Genomic DNA, 17,064 nt, shown 5'->3' with positions numbered 1-17,064 from the left:
GTGGCAGTTCTTCTTTGTCTCTAAGTGCAAGCAGAACTTTCCTGCATGCTTGGACAACAGTAGCCATTATGTCATCTACATACAGTTTGTGTACACCAGGTAAGCATCCGAGCTCCTCAGAGATACTCTTCCATAAGTGAAGTATGATATTCTTTGGTCTGTGAAGCCATTATGAAACTCTTTTCACCAGGTTGAGCTTTTCACATGCACTTAGACCTAATATTGGCTGTACTTGCTTTTCAACAATCTCTGCCTTTAAGTGCTGTTGCTTGTGCTTGAAGGTCACTATACAGCCCATTTTTACTGGAATGTTCTCTCCAGTATAGCCTGTCACTTTTAACTTAACTGGGTAAACGTTGCTCTTTATTTTGAGAGTCCTGTAATCATTTATGGATAACAGATCCACCTGGGCTTCAGTGTCAAGCTTGAATGGAATTACAGTCTCATTCACAGTCCATTCTGTTGTACCAGCACCTACAGTCAGTAGAGAATACACAAAGACTTTCTCCACTTCCTTAGCAACAGATAGTACCTTTTTCTTGGTAGTCCCCACTTTGCAACACTTTGCAAAATGGTTCTTGTTCCCATAATTATTGTGGACTCTCCATAAGTAGAACACGTATTTGGGATGTGCTTACCTCCGCATTGCTGCATTTGCTGTTTGAGCCAACCTCTTTGCTGTGCTGTTGCCTTGTGCTCTGTCCTTCTGTTTTCACAATAAGCACTGTTGTTTCTGTCCTGTGCAGCTCCTTAGCTTGTGATTGTGTAATCTGCACTGCCCTACACATATCCACAGCCTTTTCCAGCGTTAAATCTTTTTCTTGGAGCAATCTTTTTCTGAGAACGTTATCTGAGATTCTACAATCAATTTTGTCTGTAGCTAGTGAGTTCCTCAAATCTCCAAACTCACAAGACTTACTCAGTGTGTGTAGCTGAGCTAGGTATCGATCAAAGCTAACACCTTGCTTCCAGTCACAGGAAAAGAACTTACATCTTTTAAGCATGATGTTTTACTTGAAACAAAATATTCCTCAGATTTTGTAATCAGAGTGTCCAATGCACATACTTTCAATTAGAAAGCTGTTGTGGATGTCCAAAGCATTTTCACCAATTACAAGTAGAAAGATAGATGCTTTCAATTTTTCATCCACACCTCTGACTCTGCTCGCATCTAAATATATATAGAATTGCTGTTTAAAGTATTTCCAGTTATCAGTTAGATTGCTGGTAAACTGGATAGGTGCAGGAAGACTTAGCTTATCCACGACAGAATTTATGACTGCCACCTTTATTCTCTTGGTGGATCCGAAGAACTTTGGCAGTTACTCTCCGTTGGAACTCCATGCTCTCTGGCTGGCAACTTCTCTCCATCGGAATGTAGCTTCTTTTTCTTAATCACTTGTGGTACATTTACTCTCCATACTTAGTCCTCACACTGACTTCTGGCTCCATGTTATGTCTGTTCTTAATAAAGACAAACTTGCGTGGTTAAAACTAACTAATATTTATTTACAGTAAATGGCTTCAGCTCCACATGAATGCATGTGCCCAGGTCAAAGCTTCAACTCGACCTGAGTCCATGCAATCTGCTCTCCAATATCACCTCCAGATTCGGATGAACTACCCACATTGCACCCTGGGAAGTAAATTTCTTTATTATGTACACACATAATAACACAGAAACTAGTTTGGAAGCCTTAGATCAGGAAAGATTGCCTAAAAATTATGACGGATCTTTTAGTTAAGATATATTTTAAATCCTCTTCAGCAAGTATCAGTTATGCTTATCCTGTCCAGATGAAAGATCTCAGTATCTTGTTTGTTACTCCAGATTCCAAGAGTCTCTTGTATCTCTGGATGAAGCTGGGTCAATTGTTTATTGTTAATCTGAGATGGATGGATCTTTATTAAACATGAGATTATAAGATATAGGAGCAGAATTAGACCATTTGGCCCATCATGGCTGATTCAATTTTCCACTCAGACCCAACCAATTACGAATCTATCAACTTCTGCCTTAATGTACATAATAGCTTGGCTTCCACAGCTGCCTGTGGCAAAGAATTCCACAGATTCACCACTCTATGGCTAAAGAAACTCATCCTCATCTCCATCCTGAAAGGATGCCCCTCTATTCTGAGGCTGTGTCCTTTGGTCTTAAACCCTCCCACCATAGGATTCATCCTCTCCACGTCCATTCTATCAAGGTCTTTCACCATTCAATAGGTTTCAATTAGTTCCCCCTTCATTCTTCTGAATTCCAATGAATACAGCCCTAAAACCATCAAACATTCTTCATGTGACAAGCCATTCAATCCTGTAATTATTTTCATGAACCTCCTTTGAACCCTCTCCAGTTTCACCACATGCTTTACAAGTTAAGGGGCCCAAAACTGCTCACAATATTCCAAGTGAAGCCTCACCAGCGCCCTATAAAGTCTCAACATTACATCCTTGCTTTTATATCCTCGTCCTCTTGAAATGAAATCTAACATTGCACTTGTCTTCCTCACCAGAGATTTAACCTACAAATTAACCTTTAGAGAATCCTGCACAAAGACTTCCATGCCCTTTTGCACCTCATTTTTTTTTGTATTTCTGTCCATTTAGAAAATAGTCAACCCTTTCATTTCTTCTATGCATTAGGGTTAGGCATGTCCATACACTTCCTGACACTGTATTCCATCTGTCATTTCCTTGCCCATTCTCCTAATCTAAGTCCTTCTGCAGCCTCTCTACTTTCTCAAACTACCAGCCCCTCCACCTATCTTCATATTGTCTCCAAACTTCACAACAAAGCCATCAATTCCATTCTCCAACATCAATTCCAGATGCTTTGGACATCTACAACAGCTTTCAAATTGATGAGACAGCAAGTGCATTGGGCCCTTCCAAAGCTATGATCTAACACTGTAGAATGATAGCACAGTTTTCGGGGGCTGAATGGTTTCGTGATCAGGGTCATACAATGAGACAGACACACAAGCACAACTAAGTTATTGTTCTCACAGGCAATTTATTCACAGATTATTGATCTGTGGTTCTTTTAACCAAAGGAATTACCCATCCATGTTCAGACAATAAAAGTAAATACTAAAGTTTAATAAGCTGCAGAATTACTTTCTGCTGAATGCTGATTGCTCCATAAATTATGCCACATGTACAGAAATCTTGCCTGAGAACCAAATACTAAATCTAAGATTTGATCTCAGAAAGCAATACTTCATGTTAATGAAATTGGCTTTTGATTTAATAAGTATTACCACTACCAAGATGACTGAATTAAAATACTCATTATTTGTGGACTCATTCGCACATTGTCAAAGGCCACAAATATCACACCTTCATGCATTCATAGTCAATAAAAATGAAAAATCATGCAGCAACATCACCAAAACTGCATCTGAAAATGCATTTATAAGTTGATAGATTAAGATTGGAAAAGAACTTCATGTTAATCACTTGAAGTGAAACATCTCCAAACTCCACAGCTACTTATCAGAGAGTTCATTGCTTTGGTGAAGTTTACAACTCGATGTTCCATTGTTCGAACAATTCTTCTGCCTATAAAATCAAAAATCTTCAGATACAGGGGAAGGTGGCTGATGGGTAGAAGTAGACAAGGAATGGAATTCTAAATTATGGGAGGGAAGGATGAAGGTGGAAACAGAAATTGTGGTAACTCCTACTTTGAAAAAGGAACACTAGATAACTTCATGCCCAAAGAAACAACTTAATCTTGAACGTCAAAACCGATATGTATATTCAGAGGCTTTCACACCCCGTACGGCATGGCAGGGACACTATATACAGAGCCCACCGGTAGTAAACCTCCCCCCCCCCCATTATCATAATTAGTATTAATTTACTTCTAATAATGCTCACATTACAACAGAATTGAACAGTCATAAGCAGGAACACCACAAATACCAGAGCTGGCATCTGATAAGTAAAGAAGGTGATAAATAATTTAGTTTCATATTCCTCCTTCCAAAGTGGGAAACATCACAGTTCCCCATATTACACTCCATCTGGTCTCTTTTTGGGTACTCATTTAGCTTATGCATATCCTTTTGAAGACTTCTGTCACTCCTCTCACTTGCTGTGACTTCGACTATTTCCACATCGAGTATTGTGTTCAATTCTTGTATCATTACAGGAAGAATGAGGAAGTTTTAGAGATTGCACAGAGGAGAGTTACCAGGATGCTGCCTGGATTAGAGAACATGTTTTATAAGGCAAGGTTGATGAGCTAGGACTGTTCTTTTTGGAACAACCTTGAATAAGAGGTGACTTGATAGAGGTGTATAAGATTATGAGAGGTGTAGATAGAGTGGACAGTACTTTTTCCAAGGGTAGTAATGGCCAAACCAGAGGACATCCATTTACGGTGAGTCGAGAGAAGTTTGGGGGAAATGACAGAGATACAGTAGATTTTTCACACAGCCTGAAATTCACTGCATTTTTTATAAGGCTAGGTATGGGTACCTTTCGTATATTAGTGACATTTAAAAGACTCTTAGATAGGATATAATTTCAATGGAGGGTTATGGGCTGCATAGATCTAGTTATAGTTTAGATTGATCGATGAGTAAGTTTCTGTTTTAGAGCACCATGGTGCGCTCAGGCTGCTCCAGAGTTCCGTGTTCAAATCTGGCACCATCTGTAAGGAGCCTCTATGTTCTCTCCGGGAACTAGGTACTCGGTTACTCAGGTTTCCTCCCACAGTCCAAAGATGTACTGGTTAGTAGGTTAATTGGTCATTGTAAATCATCTTGTGATTAGGCTAGTGTTAAATAGGTTGGTTGCTGGGCAGTGCGGCTCGTTGGACCAGAGGGGCCTGTTCAGCATTGTATATCTAAATGTAAGAAATATAAAATAACTATTTAGGTCAGTGCCACATCGTGGGCCAAAGGGCATTTACTGTTGTGTACTGTTCTATGTTCTATGTCCTATGTTTGTTCTGTGTACAGTTAGGAAACAATGCCTAAATTTAGACATAAATTGAAAAAGTAGAATGCTTGAAACTGACTTTGCTGTTGTTTTCCTTACTATTATTGTCTGCATTTCTGGTTGTCCCAATACCAGAAGGATTCAGAGGCCTTGGAAAGGATACAGAAGAGGTTCACTAGGATTCTGTCTGGATGAGATAATATGAGCCATTAGGAGGTTAGACAAACTTAGGGCAGCACACAAAGTGCCAGAGAAACTCAATGGATCAGGCAGCATTTATGGAGGGAAACATTTTGCATTGAGATCCTTCATCTGGACTGGATTGTTTTCTCTAAGGTGTTGGACATTGAAGAGAGACATGATGGAAGTAGACAGTCAGTGTCTTTTCTCCAGGGTGAAATCTCAAATACTAGAGGATATGTGGGGTAAGTTATCACTGTACAGAGCAAGGTACATGCCTGGAATGCACTGCCAGGGGTAATGCTGGAAGTAGATGCAATAATGGCGTTTAATATGCAGGGAATGGAGGATGTGGATTATGTGCAGTCAGAAAACATTGAGTTTAATTTAACATCATATTTGGGAGAGATATCATGGGTCAAAGGACTCATTCCTGCGTTGTACTGTTCAATGTTCTACGTAACATATTAGCACCACTGGCATGAACTTCAAGGGTACCTCGATATTGTAGCTGAGAGTCATGTACAGGCCATTTTGAGTAAGGATATGCTAATAAAACATTTTTCTTCCTATGACAAACCAACTGCTTAGTATTCATCCTACGCAAAACCATTTTTAAAAACTATATTATTTAATTAATTGAATTTAAAATCCATAATTGCCTTGAAGAGATTTGAAACTGTGTCCCCCAGGACTATAAGACCATAAGACTTAGGAGCATACCAACACTGTAGATCTCCAATGCTCCACAGGTAGATCATAAAGAGAGTTTTTGGCACATTAACCTTCATAAATCAGTACTTGAATAAAAGAGATGGGATATTATGTTGAAGTGGGACAAGATATTGGTGAGGCCAGATTTAGAGTATTATGTGCTGTTCTGTTTACCTATCTACAGGAAAGATATCAATAAGGTTGAAAGAATGCAAAGAAAATTTAAAAGGATGTTGCCATAATCTTGAGGACCTGAGTTATAGGGAAAGGTTAGGACTTTATTCCCTGGAGCATAGCATAGGAGAAGGAGGGGAGATCTTATAGAGGTATACAAAATAATGAGGGTTATAGATAGGGTGAATGCAAGCAGGCTTTTTCCACTGAGGTTGGGGGAAACTAGAACTAGAAGTCATGGGTTAAGAGTGAAAGGGTTAAGGAGGACATGAGGGGTAACTTCTTCACTTAGAGGCTGGTGTAAGTATGGAAAGAACTGCCAGTAGAAGTGGTAGATGTGGGTTCAATTAGACCATAAGACCATAAGACATAGGAGGTGAATTAGGCCTTTCAACCTATTGAATCCGCTCTCCCATTTCACCATGGCTGATCCCAGATCCCATTCAACCCCATACACCAGCCCACTCACCATAATCGCTTGATGCCCCGACCAATCAGGAATCTATCAACTTCCGCTTTAAGTATACCCATGGACTTGGCCTCCACCACAGTCTGTGGTAGAGCATTCCACAGATTCACCACTCTTGACCTAAAAAAAATCCTCCTTACTTCTGTTCTAAAAGGTTGCCCCTTTAATTTTGAGGCTCATATCCACCTTGTCTAGTCCTTTCAACATTCGGTAGGTTTCAATGAAATCCCCCACAGTCTTCTAAATTCCAGTGAGTACAGGCCCAAAGATACCAAATGCTCCTCATATGTTAAACCCTTCATTCCCAGAATCATCCTCGTGAACCTCCTCTGGACTCTCTCCAATGACAGTACATCCTTCCTGAGGTAAGGGGACCAAAATTGTTGACAATACTCCAAGTGTGGCCTGGCGTGTCTTATAAAGCTTCAGAATTATCTCCATTTTTTAATATTCTATTCCCCTTGAAATAAATGCCAACATTGCATTTGCCTTCTTTACTACAGACTCAGTCTATGAATTAACATCCTGAGAGTCTTGCACGAAGACTCCTCAGTCCCTCTGCACCTTTGATGTTTGAATTTTCTCCTCATTTAGATGATATTCTGCATGACTGTTCCTTTTACCAAAATGCATTATCATACATTTCCCAACACTGTATTCCATCTGACATTTTTTTGCCCATTTTTCCAATTTGTCAAAGTCCTACTGCAATCATATTGCTTCCTCAGCACCACCTACCTTTCCACCTATCTTCGTATCATCTGCAAACTTTGCCACAAAGCAATCAATTCCACTATCTAAGTCATTGACAAAGAACGTGAAAAGTAGCATTCTCAATACTGATCCCTGAGGAACACCACTAGTCATTGGCAGCCAACCAGAAAAGGCCCCTTTTATTCCCACTCCTGGCTGCTAGCCATACCTCTATCCATGCCAGTATACTTCCTGTAACACCACAGGATTTTATCTTAGGCAGTTTCATGTGAGGCACCTTATCAAATGCCTTCTGAAAATCCAAGTAAATGACATCCACTACCTCTCCTTTGTCCACCCAGCTTGTTATTTCCTTGAAGAATTCTAATAGATTTGTCAGGCAAGATTTTCCTTTGAAACCATGCTGACTTTGACTTATTTTATCATTAGTTACCAAGTATCCCAAAACCTTGTCCTTAATTGTGTACTCCAATGCTTTACCAACTACTGAGGTTAGGCTGACTGGCCCATATTTTCCTCTCTTTTGTCTTCCTCCCTTCTTAAATAATGGAGTGACATTTGCAATTTTCCAATCCTCTGGGAACATGCCAGAGTCAAATGATTCTTGAAAGATCATGAACAATGCATCCATTATGTCTTCAGCAACCTCTTTCAGGACTCTGGGACGTAGTCCATCTGGCCCAGTTAGCTTATCCACCTTAAGACCTTTGAGTTTGCCTGGCACTTTTTCCTTTGTAATAGCAATAGCACTCTCTCCTGCTCCCTAACACTCACAGACCTCTGGCACATTGCTAGTGTTGTCCACAGTGAAGACTAAAGCAAAGTACTTATTAAATTCATCTGTCATTTCTTTATCCCCCATTACTACCTCACCAGCATCATTTTCCAGTGGTCCAATGTCAAATCTTACCTCCCGTTATTTTTATATGACTGAAAAATCTTTTAGTATCCTGCTTTATATTATCAGTTAGTTAATCCTCATATTTCATATTTTCCATTATTATTGCTTTTTTGTTGTCTTTTGTTGGATTTTAAAAGCTTCATAATCATCCAAATTTTGTATCCAAATTTAAATTGTTAACATTCAAGAGATGCTTGGATTTGTATATGGATGGGAAGGTTATGGAGGACTATTGTCTAGGTAGTTGAGACTAGGCAGAACATCAGGTTGGCATGGACTAGATATACTGAAGGGCTTCTTTCTGTGCTGCAGTACCCTATGACCATAATACTATTTTAAATCAGGAACACAGTCATCATGACATAAGATCAGTGCAAATAAATTCATGAAAAAGTGATTCAAGTATCTTCATAGAGTCAGAGTTACCTTGAACAGAAACAGGTTCTTCAGCCCAACAAATGGATGCGTGCAACAGTCCATCAACAAACAACAATAATTAGATTCGCTTTAATTCCAGAGTTATTTAACCACTGGAATTTGAATACCACAAGCACCATTGTCCACGACACATTGATAGAGAAATAACTCCAAGCAAATCCAAGCAATTGCCCAATATCCCATCACCCCAATCATCACAACTCAACAACTATCAATTTGGCATCATTTTAAAGGGAGTTCTCTTCATTGTGGAACATAAGATTAAGTCAAAGTAAAAGTGATTTGTGATGTTTCAGAGATAAGTTTCAAGATCACATGTTTCACATAATGGGGTGAATCTTCCAGTAGGCAATAGACAATAGACAATAGGTGCAGGAGTAGGCCATTCGGCCCTTTGAGCCAGCACCGCCATTCACTGTGATCATGGCTAATCATCCACAATCAGTATCCAGTTCCTGCCTTATCCCAATAACCTTTGATTCCTCTATCTTTAAGAGCTCTATCCATCTCTTTCCTGAAAGCATCCAGAGACCTGGCCTCTGCAGCCTTCTGGGGCAGAGCGTTCCATACATCCACCACTCTCTGGGTGAAAAAGTTTTTGCTCAACTCCATTCTAAATGGCCTACCCCTTATTCTTAAACTGTGGCCTCTGGTTCTGGACTCACCCATCAGTGGGAACATGCTTCCTGCCTCCAGTGTGTCCAATCCCTTAATAATCTTATATGTTTCAATAAGATCCCCTCTCAGCCTTCTAAATTCTGGAGTATACAAGCCCAGTCGCTCCAATCTTTCGACATATGACAGTCCCGCCATCCCGGGAATTAACCTTGTGAACCTATGCTGCACTCCCTCAATAGCAAGAATGCCCTTCCTCAAATTTGGATTCCAAAACTGCACACAGTACTCCAGGTGTGGTCTCACCAGGGCCCTGTACAGCTGCAGAAGGACCTCTTTGCTCTTGTACTCAATTCCCCTTGTTATGAAGGCCAGCATGCCATTAGCTTTCTTCACAGCTTGCTGTACTTGCATGCTTGCTTTCAGTGACTGATGTACAAGAACACCTAGATCTCGTTGTGCTTCCCCTTTTCCTAACTTGACAGCATTTAGATAATAATCTGCCTTCCTGTTCTTACCACCAAAGTGGATAACCTCACACTTATCTACATTAACTGCATCTGCAATGCATCTGCCCACTCACCCAGCCTGTCCAAGTCACCCTGCATTCTCATAACATCCTCCTCTCATTTCACACTGCCACCCAACTTTGTGTCATTGGCAAATTTGCTAATGTTACTTTTAATTCCCTCATCTAAATCATTAATATATATTGTAAACAGCTGCAGTCCCAGCACTGAACCCTGCGGTACTCCACTGGTCACCGCCTGCCATTCCGAAAGTCATATAGTCATAGTCATACTTTATTAATCCCGGGGGAAATTGGTTTTCGTTACAGTTGCTCCATAAATAATATAGTAATAGAACCATAAATAGTTAAATGGTAATATGTAAATTATGCCAGTAAATTATGAAATAAGTCCAGGACCAGCCTATTGACTCAAGATGTCTGACCCTCCAAAGGAGGAGTTGTAAAGTTTGATGGCCACAGGCAGGAATGACTTCCTATGATGCTCAGTGCTGCATCTCAGTGGAATGAGTCTCTGGCTGAATGTACTCCTGTGCCCACCCAGTACATTATGTGGTTGATAGGAGACATTGACCAAGATGGCATGCAACTTAGACAACATCCTCTTTTCAGACGCCACCGTGAGAGAGTCCAGTTCCATCCCCACAACATCACTGGCCTTACGAATTGATTTTGTTGATTCTCTTGGTGTCTGCCATCCTCAGCCTGCTGCCCCAGCACACAACAGCAATCATGATAGCACTGGCCACCACAGACTCGTAGAACATCCTCAGCATTGTCCGGCAGATGTTAAAGGACCTCAGTCTCCTCAGGAAGTAGAGACGGCTCTGCCCCTTCTTGTCGACAGTCTCAGTGTTCTTTGACCAGTCCAGTTTATTGTCAATTCGTATCCCCAGGTATTTGTAATCCTCCACCATGTCCACACTGACCCCCTGGATGGAAACAGGGGTCACCGGTACCTTAGGTCTACCACCAGCTCCTTAGTCTTTTTCACATTAAGCTGCAGATAATTCTGCTCACACCATGTGACAAAGTTTCCTACTGTAGCCCTGAACTCAGCCTCATCTCCCTTGCTGGTGCATTCAACTATGGCAGAGTCATCCGAAAACTTCTGAAGATGACAAGATTCTGTGCAGTAGTTGAAGTCCGAGGTGTAAATGGTGAAGAGAAAGGGAGACAAGACAGTCCCCTGTGGAGCCCCAGTGCTGCTGATCACTCTGTCGGACACACAGTGTTGCAAGCACACGTACTGTGGTCTGCCAGTCAGGTAATCAAGAATCCATGATACCAGGGAAGCATCCACCTGCATCGCTGACAGCTTCTCCCCCAGCAGAGCAGGACGGATGGTGTTGAACGCACTGGAGAAGTCAAAAAACGTGACCCTCACAGTGCTCGCTGGCTTCTCCAGGTGGGCGTGGACACGGTTCAGCAGGAAGGCGATGGCATCCTCAACTCCTAGTCGGGGCTGGTAGGCGAACTGGAGGGGATCTAAGTGTGGCCTGACCATAGGCCGGAGCAGCTCCAGAACAAGTCTCTCCAGGGTCTTCATGATGTTGGAGGTCAATACCACTGGTCTGTAGTCATTGAGGCCGCTGGGGCGCGGCGTCTTCGGCACTGGGACGAGGCAGGACGTCTTCCACAGTACAGGAACCCTCCGGAGCCTCAGGCTCAGGCTGAATACATGGTGAAGTACTCCACATATCTGAGGGGCACAGGCTTTGAGCACCCTGGTACTGACACCATCCAGTCCTGCAGCCTTGCTTGGGTTGAGACGTATCAGCTGTCTTCTCACCTGTTCAGCTGTGAAGTCCACCGTGGTGGTTTTGTGTGGGGGAGGGGTATAGTCATGAGAGCAGGGTGGGGGACTGTGAGGAGGGGTAGGAGGGGAGAGTGGAATATGTGTTGGTTGGGGGCCGACAACAGATGGCTCATGTGGGGGATGGGCAGGGGCCACACTGTCAAATCTGTTAAAGAACAGGTTAAGTTCATTGGCCCTGTCCACACTGTCTTCCGCTCCTTTGTTGCTAGTTTGCTGGAACCCAGTGATGGTCCTCATCCCCCTCCAGACCTCTCTCATGTTGTTCTGTTGGAGTTTCCACTCAAGCTTCCTCCCATACCTGTCTTTAGCCTCCCTGATCCTGGCTTTCAGGTCCCTCTGTATTGCCCTCAGCTCCTCCCTATTTCCATCTTTAAACACCCTCTTTTTAGCATTCAGGATGTCCTTAATGTCCTTTGTCACCCATGGCTTGTTATTTGAATAACAAAGTACAGTTCTTGTCGGAACATTGCAGTCCACACAGAAGTTGATGTAATCAGTGATGCACTCTGTGAGCCCATCAATATCCTCTCCATGTGGCTCACAGACTGCCTGCCAGTCTGTCACCACAAAACAACCCTGGAGCGCCTCATAAGCCTCCTCCGACCATTTCCTCACTGTCCTCGAGGTTGCAAGTTTACTCTTCACCAGAGGCACGTAGCAGGGTTTTAGATGCACCAGGTTATGATCTGACCTTCCCAGTGGGAGGAGGAGAGAGGAGCTTTATGCATCCTTAACGTTAGCATACATCAAATCCAGAGTCCTCTCCCCTCTGGTTGTACAGCTCACATACTGCGTGAAGTTGGGCAGTGTTCTAGCCATGGTAACATGGTTGAAGTCACCAGAGATGGTAATGAGGGCACTCGGGTGCTGGGTTTGTAATCTGGCTATGACGGTGCAAATGATGGTACACGCCGACGTCGGGTTGGCAGAGAGACGGATGTACACAACAACCTCAATTGCATGCGAGATTTCCCTTGGCAAATAATATGGCTGGAGGGACCCATTAATAGGGACCCATTAATCGCTACTCTTTGTTTTCTGTCAGCCAGCCAATTTTCAATCCATGTCAGTACTCTGCGCCCAATACCATGTGCCCTAATTTTGCCCACTAATCTCCTATGTGGTACTTTATCAAAGGCTTTCTGAAAGTCCAGGTACACTACATCCACTGGCACTCTCTTGTCCATTTTCATAGTTACATCCTCAAAAAATTCCAGAAGAGTAGTCAAGCACAATTTCCCCTTCGTAAATCCATAAATCCATGCTGACTCGGACCGATCCTGTTACTGCTATCCAGATGTGTCGTAATTTCATCTTTTATAATTGACTCCAGCATCTTTCCCACCATATTGGGATATATTGTGTGGTATTAATAATGGTACTTATTTCACAGAGGTAAAGCGGTCAAGTACATTGTATTAGTACAGCTCTTCAGCTGACAGTCACTCAGAGGACAAACCTTTAGAGCAATTCATCAATTTAAAGGCAATTAAGGAGAGATTCATCCCATTTTTTTGCAAATTGACCATATAAACAGCACAGTTGACTTAAGCCAGTCTTGGTGACTCATACATTTCACCTCTCCCGTACAGCTTTAAGGTCAAACACTCAATGGCAGAGAAAACCTGCTATAGTCCAATGCAATGGGGATAAAAAAGACTCTGAGTAACAATGCTATCGTTCCAAATAGTAGCTCACCACATTGCTTAATATAGAACATCCCATGGTAAGCTTTGAAAGAATGAATTAATCTGTTAAATTACTACATCATTAAAGTCACTAAAGGTGTCAGATTTAGGTTCAGATTCGGATCAGATTCGGATGTATTTATCACGTGCACATCAAAACATACAGTAAAATCCTTTCTGGGACTTTTTCCACCTATCATCTCCCAGCTTCTTACTTCATCCCCCCTCCCCCACCCACGTGGTTTCACCTTTCACCTAGTTTGTTCTCCTTCCGCTTCTCCTCTTTCTTCCTTTCTAGTCCTGATGAAGGATCTTGGCCCAAAACATCGACTGTTTATTTCTTTCCATAGATGCTGCCTTGACCTGGTGCATTCCTCCAGCATTTTGTGTGTGCAATGCAGTAAAATGCATTGTTTGCATTAACAACCAACATAGCCAAGGATGTGCTGGGGCAGCCCACGTGTGTCACCACGCATTCCAGAGTCAATATAGCATTTCCACCATGCTCAGAAGAACAATACAGAATAAGACCAAAAAAAGAACACAACAAGCAACAAAACAAGCACCATTCCACCATCTCACACACATACAGTTACCTAACTCCAGGACAATTGGTCATCCTTCGCCTTCAAAGCAAAATTGTTGATTTACAAACACTGTACCTTTGACTTTCCCAGTGGACTTGCAGAGATCCACATACTCAGGATTTCGTCCATAGGGCCTCAAATTCTGGACTTCCAATCAATTTTCTGGCTTCAATCTTTGGTATTAACCCAGGACTTGTCAATGATGATGAATGAGGACCCAGACTCCAGGTTTTTATTAAGTAATTAAAATGGAAAGTACGCAAAGAAAATTTACAAGAATGTCGCCATGATTTAAGTTATAGGGACAGGGTGGACTTTATTCTTGGGAACTGGAAAACTGAAGGGTCACCTCATAGAGTTATATAAAATCATGAGACACATAGAGGTCTTTTTCCCAGGGAAGGGGAACTGACACAGGAGGCCATAGGTAAAGGCAAGAGATTTAAAAGAAACCTGCGGAGCGTCTCAGCACATACGGTGCAGCTTTGTGGAATGAGCTGCCAGAGGACATAGTCAAGGTAGGTAAAATAATGACAGTTACGAGACATTTAGTCAAGTACATGGATAGGAAAGGTATAGAGGGATATAGAAGAAATTTGGGCAAATGTAACTATTTTACATGGGCTTCTTGCTCAGCATGAGAAGTTGGACAAGGGGCCTGATTCTGTGCTGTATTAGTTTGTGACTCTATGCCATTAAGTCCTTTCCCATCTATGCCATTAAATTTTTGACACAATTCTGTTTGGAAGACACAGGATATTTTCCCCAAAGTCCTGGGCAACGGCTTTCTCCCAGCCCGTATCAATAAAGAGATTACATGGTGATTATCACATGGCTGTTTGAGAGAGATTGCTGGACACAAGTTGGCTGCCATGTTGCCATGGCAATTACACTCCTCAACATCTTCCCAAAAACAGATAGGTGTACATTTTCACAAGTCTGTAAGATGAACCACAGGTTTCAAGAATGTAATTATGTGTGTATGGGATGGGATCCTGAGTTTTATAAAGCAAGGCACAGAATGTAAAAGCAGAGAAATTATAAATCAATAATGCTGGATATACTCATAGAATCAGACAGGCTGATGAAGCATCTTTGACTTGATTCCTCTCTCCACAGATCCTGCCTAATCTGCTGAGTGTCCCCAGCATGTTCTGGCTTTATTTCAGATTCTCAGCATCTGCAGTAGGTATTTTTTAGCAAGAGTATGTAACACTGATTTGGCCAACACTGGAGTATTGTCTTCACACTCTAGGACATATAATACTACACGCAAAATGCTGGAAGAACTCAGCAGGTCAGGTAATATCTATGATGAGGACTCTATAAACAGTCGACATTTCATCATTAGGAGTCATGATGCTGCCCGACTCACTGAGTTACTCCAGCAATTGGTGTCTGTTTCTCTGGATTTCCAGCATCTGCAGAATCTCTTGTGTTTGTGTTTAGGATGCATAATATCCTGAAGGTAACTTTAAGATTAATGTGATTCTGTTGTTCAGCCTCCACTTGAGACTGCTCCTGTCGCACAGTAACATAGCAAATAGCGTCATGCTTTACAGTGTCAGTGACTGGGAGATTAGGGTTCAATTTCCTCACCACCTGTAAGGAATTTGTATGCTCTCCCCATGGTTTCCTCCAAGTGTTCCAGTTTCCACCCACATTTGAAAAAGGTGCACAAGTTAGTGTTAATAAATTGTGGTACCAGAAATTAGGTGTCACTTCTGCCCCCGTGCAAACAAGTGACAAATAAAGCTAATCTGTTTCTTATTTTTTCTTTTATAACAACTCAATAGATAATAGTTTCAAACAGATTCCTTACAGTTTAATGGTGCAGAGCCATGATCTTACTGTCATTTGATGTTTACAATGACACAGTGTTGCCATTAATTAAGGAAGTGTACAATATTCCTGGAGAGCAGATTCCATTTATGTTCTCAGGATGAAGGTTTAAGGTTACAATCTTAGACTAGAGAAGTTGTTGTTGGAGCCATAGATTCATACCGTGGGAAACAGGCCTTTCAGCTCACCAAGTCTGTGCTGTGGTAATGAATAGTAAACTTATGATAGGGAAGAGTTCTTGGCTCTGTACTACAACAAAGAGAGATGTGCAGTTGAGTACACAACATAGAAACATAGAAGCCCTACAGCACAATACAGGCCCTTTGGCCCAGAAAGCTGTGCCGAACATGTCCTTACCTTAGAAGTTACCTAGGGTTACCCATAGGTAAATCTCCTTTGCACCCTTTCTATGGTTTCCACGTCCTTCCTCTAGTGAGGCGACCAAAACTGAACACAGTACTCCAAGTGGGGTCTGAACGGGGTCCTACATAGATGCAACATTACCTCTCAGCTCCTAAATTCAATTCCATGATTAATGAAGGCCAATACACCATATGCTTTCTTAACCACAGAGTCTACATGCACAGCAACTTTTCATGTCCTATGGACTCAGACCCCAAGATCCCTCTGATCCTCCACACTGTCAAGAGTCTTACCATTAATACTATATTCTGTCATCTTAATTGACCTACCAAAACGAACCACCTCACACTTATCTGGGTTGAACTCCATCTGCCACTTCTCAGCCCAGTTTTGCATCCTATCAATGTCCCGCTGTAACCTCTGACAGCCCTCCACACTATCAACAACACCTCCCACCTTTGTGTCATCAGCAAATTTACTAACCCATCCTTCCACTTCTTCATCCAGGTCATTTAATAAAATCACAAAAAGTAGGGGTCCCAGAACAGATCACTGAGGCACACCACTGGTGACCAACCTCCATGCAGAATATGCTGTCTACAACCATTCTTTGCCTTCTGTGGGCAAGCCAGTTCTGGATCCACGAAGCAATGTTCCCTTGGATCCTGTGCCTCCTTACATTCACAGTAAGCCTTGCATGGGGTACCCTATCAAATGCCTTGTTGAAATCCATATACAGTACATCTACTGGTCTACCTTCATTAATGTGTTTAGTCACATTCTCAAAAAATTCAATCAGGCTTGTAAGGCATGACATGCCTTTCACAAAGCCATGCTGACTATTCCTAATCATACTACGCCTCTCCAAATGCTTATAATTCCTGCCTCTCAGGGTCTCCTCCATCAACCTACCAACCACTGAAGTAAGACTCACTGGTCTATAATTTTTTGGGATATCTCTACTCCCTTTCTTGAATAATAGAACAACATCCGCAACCCTCCAATCCTCTGGAACCTCTCCCGTCCCCATTGATGATGCAAAGAGCATTGCCAGAGGCTCAGCAATCTTCTCCCTCAC

This window comes from Mobula birostris, chromosome 31 (assembly GCF_030028105.1).
Source record: "Mobula birostris isolate sMobBir1 chromosome 31, sMobBir1.hap1, whole genome shotgun sequence".
Lineage (NCBI taxonomy): Eukaryota > Metazoa > Chordata > Chondrichthyes > Myliobatiformes > Myliobatidae > Mobula > Mobula birostris.
This window is presented reverse-complemented; position numbering follows the sequence as displayed.